This window comes from Astatotilapia calliptera, chromosome 3 (assembly GCF_964374335.1).
Source record: "Astatotilapia calliptera chromosome 3, fAstCal68.1, whole genome shotgun sequence".
In the NCBI taxonomy this organism is placed as follows: Eukaryota; Metazoa; Chordata; class Actinopteri; order Cichliformes; family Cichlidae; genus Astatotilapia; species Astatotilapia calliptera.
The window spans coordinates 28583654-28590607 of NC_137424.1; the positions used below are offsets into that span (position 1 = coordinate 28583654).

Consider the following 6954-nt stretch of genomic DNA (forward strand, 5'->3'; position numbering starts at 1 on the left):
AAACACAAGTTATTCACTACCAGGTAGCAAGAACTGCTTCTTGTTAGATGAAAACACGATTGAAAGGCACTGCTACATTGTAACAACTGCTATCCCCAGTGCTCCAATCGGCTGGACCTTACACCTTACAGACTCTAGCCATCAGCTCTCATACTTACTGGTGAAGCAAGTCTGTGGTTCAGTTTTTAGCAGACTTAGCTAATGTGATCTGCAAAGTAAAACATAAAAGTGGCAACAAGCATGGATGACACTGATATAGCTGCACAGGCTGTAGCAGCTCTTAAATACTGTATTTTCTTCAGTTGCTAAAGAAGACTTCTTTGAGATCAGGTCTATAACTTTGTACAGATACAATAATCCTAAAACTGTAAACAGGATCAGGTGCTCAGCCTAGATTTTTATGGGTTTTTGCTCATTTCAAGTGGAGCTTTTCGGACTTTTACTACTAGCAAGATAATATCATACAGTCCATAACGGGACGGTATCAACATGAAGTATGGCAGGACATTTTGTTACCTACCCCCAGCAACAAGCTTATCTGTATTACCATCTTTAGAATTCTGATGTCTACCATTTCCTTTGTCTTATTTAGCTAGTTCACACTCACTCTGTCAGACTTGTCTCCAGTAGAACAGACATATTTGGAGTATGGGTCACAACAAATGTGCCGTTAAAACATGTGCAAGAAAACACAGAAACGTTTTATTCCAATTTTTTTAGTAGCTTAATGGCAGAATTACCTGAAGTTTAACTGAACGTGAAAACAAAGAATAGGAACAAATCTGAAAGCAAAGAGGTTCTTTTTTTTACTTACTTCAAGATGTGAGGGCACAGGATAAACCTTTCACACTGAATCAACAGTCAACAAGTGTCACATACCACTACTTGGACACAATACTTCCACACAGATACCATCTACCCACTTTACTTCTCATGCGTTGTGGTATTATTCACTTTTCAATCTATTTACATGTGCAGTCACTTTTTGTTGTGCCAACATTTGTTGTTTTGAATGAATGAAGAATAAAACTATACATACTCTTAACTGATCAGTAACAAAAGAATATAGTTCTTCTATTTGTAATCAAATTTAATTATCAGACACTTTTATCTAACATTCATTTGCTGCTTCTACTGCTCTTCCATCTCTTTCTTCCTCTTCCTCGTCTTGCTCTTGCTTTTGATTTGAAGTTGGTTTATTTCCAGAAGAAGCTGAAATATGACAATCAACCGGTCATTATGCAGCATAACCAACTGGCTGTCACTGGAGCTTTGTGTTGTATTGTACCTTTTGAGTTCTGCTGAGCTTTGCTCCCTACATAGTAGAGCCAGAAGAAGGCTGTGATCAAGGCGAGGACGGGCAGAGTCCTCATGAGATAAGTGAATACTTCTTCCTTTGGGGCTTCTGAAATTCATTGACAGAGGCATCTGATCAGGTGCACACAGGTTATACACAGTCCACAGGCTGGAGTGATAACTCCATGCCAGTGTTTTGAGTTTTGTGGATTTATGACTTGTTGTAGGTTTTCCACACACTTTTGAGTTTGTTAACCACATTTGTTGTTTTGTTCCTTGGTTGTGGGTTCCCTTTTGTGATCCCTGTCTCTCTGGTTGTGTCCACATGTCTGTTTGGTTTGTCTGTGTTCTGCCTCCCTAGCTGTCTGCTGTCTGTGTAATTTCCTGTTTTATGTTGGTAGTCACTTGTCTTGTTTGCATCGTGTTCTGTTTCACTTCCCCTTGAATCATTTAGTGTGTTCAGTTCAGTTGTGTTCCCATATGTCCACTTCCCCTCATCATCTGCTTGTGTATGTATTGTCTCCCTTTATCCCTCAGACCGTTAGTCACCATCCCCTAATGTCCCCAATTCCTAATGTTCTAGTATAGTCTCCCAGTATAGGTTTCAGTTAAAGCAGGAGCATCAAATGCATTTTTACACTGCGGGCCATATGGTGCCCACTTAAGTGGGCCAGACTAGTGAAACTCTCCTTCCTGTCAGTGTAAAGAAGTTACATATTTAACAGTTTTTCTACATACTGAAGAAAATGCTGCTGTTGAAAAGGAAGAAAACAGTCAGCATGAGATTTAAAAACGTCATTGCCCAGACTGTTGTCATTGTTTTGTTTTTTGAAAACAAAAAAACAACAGAAATGTCTGTAGTAGAAAGAGAAAAAGAGAAACAATCAATCACTTTGAGCGGAAGCACGAGCTCCAGCAGCTCTACGCTGAGGAAAAAAGATACATTTGCTTATTTTGTGCAGAATAACTTCACGTTATATTGATCAGCAGCTGCCCATATTAAGCTGTGATCGTCACCAGGTAACGTGGGCGTGTTTCCTATATCAGCAGGTTTTAAACAGCTGACAGGTGAACAGGATGTATGCAGGTAAACCCGACGGTCAGTCGAGCTCATCGGTTGTGTTGTGAGGAAAATCTCGGCTTGTTATTTATGTTACAGAAATACACAGGCACGACGACAGGTGGAAGACTTTCTGATTTAATTTTTTTAACATAATTTCACTGTTGTCTGAGGATAATATTGATACGTGTCTATATTTGCATGAGCTGGAGATGGAGACCTTTCTTGGTCAACGTCATTAATCTTGTCAAACTCCACGAGACGCTGACAGACAGAGAAGACTATTCAGTAAAAAATCCAACATCTGCTGCACGGAGAATGGACTGTGCAAACAGATCTAACCAGCTAGGATAAAAACCAGTTAACCTGGAACACTGGCTCACGTCTCTTTGTGTCTTAGGAATGTCTGCTGCCCTTCCTTCTTTTACATAATGGTGTGATCTCTGCCTTCGCATGTGATTGGCCGCATGGTGTGCCCATTAAAATAAAGTCCTACCCTCCCATGCACGGTTTCTCAGCAAGGCTGAAGATTCGGCTCCCACATAACGACAGATCTTTAATAACAGATATATGAAATTATCTCCTAGGCCGGATTTGGCCCGCAGGCCGTACATTTGACACCCCTTTTAGATTTTTTTTAGATTTTTTTATTTACTTGTTGGCCAAATAAAGGGCTTGTCCTTTGTTCACTATATCCACTCCTGTGCATTTTAGGTCCATACCACTCATCTCTTCACAGTGTTGGGAAGGTTACTTTTAAAATGTATTCCACTACAGATTACAGAATACATGACCCAAAATGTATTCTGTAACGTATTCCGTTACGTTACTCAATGAGAGTAACGTATTCTGAATACTTTGGATTACTTAATATATTATCATGCTTTTTACAACTACATGAATGTACTATTGTTGTGTGATTTATTACTGTTACTGAAGGTTATTCGCCATAACAATACCAACTAGATTTTCAAATATCAATAAAAAATGCGCAACAGTAGGTTGACATTAGGTAAGGCTGCACTTTTTGCACGAATAGAAAACAATTCCGCGCTTATATAAAATGGATCCGCTGCTCTGAACCGTAAAGACATAAAACCGTAAAGGGACCTCTGGCTAATATGTCGGGCTCGTAGCCGAAAACTAGCTTTACTTTGTTGCCTGGGTCAACTTTGCTAGCGAGAGATAGAGAGAGGCGTTGAAAGACTTCTCCAACGGAACTTATTTTTTCAGAGAAAAACACGAACATAGCGTACAGTCGAGTCGAGCTTACTTACAACTGGGCTTGTCAGGCACTCTTTTTGGCTGCAGCAGTTATTATTATATTTACATGCTTCCATCTCCCGTTTCTGCTCGATGAATGCTCTTACTTTTCCACTCCCCATTTCTCGCTCCTCGCGCTCACAGACACATCACAAGTATGGCAGTCCATTCTCCCTGCAGCACAGACTACCCTACCCATGAGGCTACATTCTTTAGGGCCATGCCTGTAACACTCTGCCTATTGCCTTCATATTAAATCATTTTTTTTGAAAAATAATTTTTAAAAATATTTCTTCACGTCAAGCGATGTGGCATCACGGCAAGTAGAGGTGACATGGGCAGTGAGATTGAGACACAGGCATTTGAGCCTCTTTAATGCATGTTTTGTTTGGGTTTCCAAAAATAGAGAGGGCATAGCCTAACATATGAAAAAGGAAAAGACCGCGCGTAATCCATTTAGTTCAACAAAGTAGCTTTATTCTGACTACCACCTTTTAAAACGTTAACTGTAACGGGATACAGTTACCCATATTTTGTATTTTAAATATGTAACGGCGCTACATGTATCCTGTTACTCCCCAACACTGCCTCTTCACAACTTGACAAAATATGAACTTAATTTTTGCTATCCTGGTTCCACAGCGGTTTTGTGCCATTTTAAAAATCTACACAATCAGACATTTGCATATGGGATTATGAACCACCATCATCCTAGTGCACGGTTTGCTAACCATGTGAGAGCAGATGTATAACACCGCTGTTGATTTGTGAGTGTACATTCATATGTTTTTAGTGAAACATTACTAATAACGTTCGAGACACAATCAGTATTTTTTTTAAATGATGTTTTCTCATAAGACCTGATCATGTCTCGGTAAACCTATATTAGACAACCCAGTGGCATACATAAACATGTTTGTCAGCATTCTGGTGATTTGTCACCTACCTCGAGCAATATGCTGATCTGTGTTGTCATCTTTTTTCACTTCTTCACGATTTCTTTTGTCTTTCTTTTTTTTGGCTTTAACCGTGATGACTGTCCCATTTCCTTTAGCCTCAGTTAAAGATGGTATCTCCACAGTCACCTTGCAGATGTACGTCCCTGAATCGTCTGATCTAATATTTGAGATTTTCAAAAAAGAACATTTCTTCTCTTCCTTTTTCAGAGACGCATTAGGCTGATTAATAAAGTAGTCGCTCCTAATTTCTGTTTGATTTTTAAGCCAGTTCACTCTAAATCTTTTAAACTTCCCTGTCCAGCAGCAGGTGATGTTTACTGTCTCGCCCTCCATGACAGAAACATCGGGACTCTGGGTCACAACAAATGTGCCTGATGAAACACCTGTAACAGATAAATTGGAACATAATAATGTAAGTTATTTAAAAATAATATAAAGTAGTGATTGCACATTGGAAATAAAGATGACATGACAATAATTTTTGTCAAGGGCAGCGGATGAAGAATGTGTGGAGTTGAGAACAGAAGACCTAAATCCAGACAAAACAAATCATGGAAACAAACTTAATATTAACTGAAAGTGAGTCGTTTATTATGTCTGACGGAGAAATACAAAGCAATGCACAAGGTAACCAAGCTGAGAATAAACAATAACCTAAACTGGGAAAACTAAACTGAACGGCTACCCTGAGGTACCCCTGAGCAAGGTACAGTCCCTACACACTGCTCCCCGGGCGCTGCATTGGTGGCTGCCCACTGCTTCACTGGGTGAATGGATTAAATGCAAAGGAGTAATTTCCCTACGGGGACTAACACATACACATTGGAACATGGAGACATGACACAGAAGAGTACTGAGGGAAGTGGAAACACCTGGCAAACACAGCTGACACAAATGAGCATGATCCCACAGGGGAGGCAAAACTGAACACACTGAACATGGAACACCAGACTGTCAAAATAACATAGGAAACATCGTGAGACGTAGACATGACAACACAAGCTTGACGATATGACATGGAAAACGCAGACATGAAACACATAACAGACTGGGGAGACCAAATGATACACAAGAAGAAGAACACGGAAAGAGATAAGGGGAACGAGGCACAGGCATAACTAAAAATCATGCATAGAGGACAAGAGACAGAAAACAACACATAAACAAGGGAGCATGGATGAAACTTTAACTAGACAAAACCTAAGACATATTTATAGTAACACTAGAACTTAGCATTACGGTAATACGGTAAGAAACATACAAAATAAACTCAAATAAACTTCCTGACAACTTTTAGGTTGTCTTTTACATCTATCGTTTCAAAAACCTTGAATAAATATAACTTCTTCATTCAAAGTCTAAGTCAGAAATCTATTCACTCTCCTTTTAACTGTTGTTTGATGTCCATAAGTTGTTTAATGTGGTTCACTATATGTTCAGTCACTTAACACGTGAAGTCACTTCCTTCATGTGAATTCAGCTAAACTTCACTCAGTTTCCTGCTCAGAACTAGCCATGCACTGTAAATTTGTCATGAAAATGAAAGTGATGGGCTTAAAAATGCATAAAAGCACTTACATTCACCTATGTCTATATTTCGCTATTTTCATTAAGCTTTATGTTTAAGCAGGTCCCCCCTTTTTTTTTTTATCTCGTCCAGTTCCTGTGCATTATAAGTAGGATGATTAAAGTCAACAATAATTTGAATGCTAAAAATTAATTCTGTATAATCGGAGTACTTTTAGAAACTTTAGTTTTCAAGTTATGTGAGAATTCCATGAAAGCTTAGTACCCATTAGATTTTGATTATGCCCAGAAATCTAGATTTGGTTTATTTTTTTATTTATTTTCTCAAGTTAATTTAAAAATGTTAAAGTTTTTAAAGTTTGCATCTTTAGAAGCACACATGATCCTACATTAATATTGATGTTTTTACTCACACCAAGTTGAGAGGGCATGGAGGAACAAAAGTAGCAGACGACCCAGCAGAAGACTCATCCTCGTACAATTCACCGTTGAATACTGATACTTGTGACAACTTCCCTTGAGAGTTACAGATATCACCTTTGTTCCCCACCCCCACTACCCCAAGATGTAATTTAGGTTTTTATACAGCAGTTATGTCATTTCCTTTACTCAATCAAATTAATATTTTGTTATGCAAAATTCAGTACATAAGAAAATATTGTCAGTGTTGTCAAAACTCAAACACATGACAAGAAAAGATTCCCCGGAGCATTAGATTAAAAGTCACAGGCTAGAAAATGTAACACAAAAGACAACACCATTAAAACTGTTCTTTAATTAGTATTAACAAAAAAATCAGACAGCTATATGGCGCTGTATTTAGCACTTAGGTAAGATCGTGTTCTTTAA

General features: G+C 38.6%; 1 long non-coding RNA gene across 2 annotated transcripts; it reads right to left on the reverse strand.

Annotated features, from left to right (window-relative positions):
- Window positions 1–680: 680 nt before the first annotated feature.
- Window positions 681–4961, reverse strand: LOC145425361 (uncharacterized). 2 transcript variants are annotated; one of them, XR_013906031.1, is made up of 3 exons: window positions 4566–4961; window positions 1289–1405; window positions 681–1212 (listed from the first exon to the last, which is right to left on the reverse strand). It is a non-coding gene; the product is annotated as an uncharacterized LOC145425361 (long non-coding RNA). The 2 variants fall into 2 exon arrangements; XR_013906030.1 differs by lacking the exon at window positions 4566–4961 and adding an exon at window positions 3634–3800.
- Between the last annotated feature and the right edge of the window lie 1993 nt (window positions 4962–6954).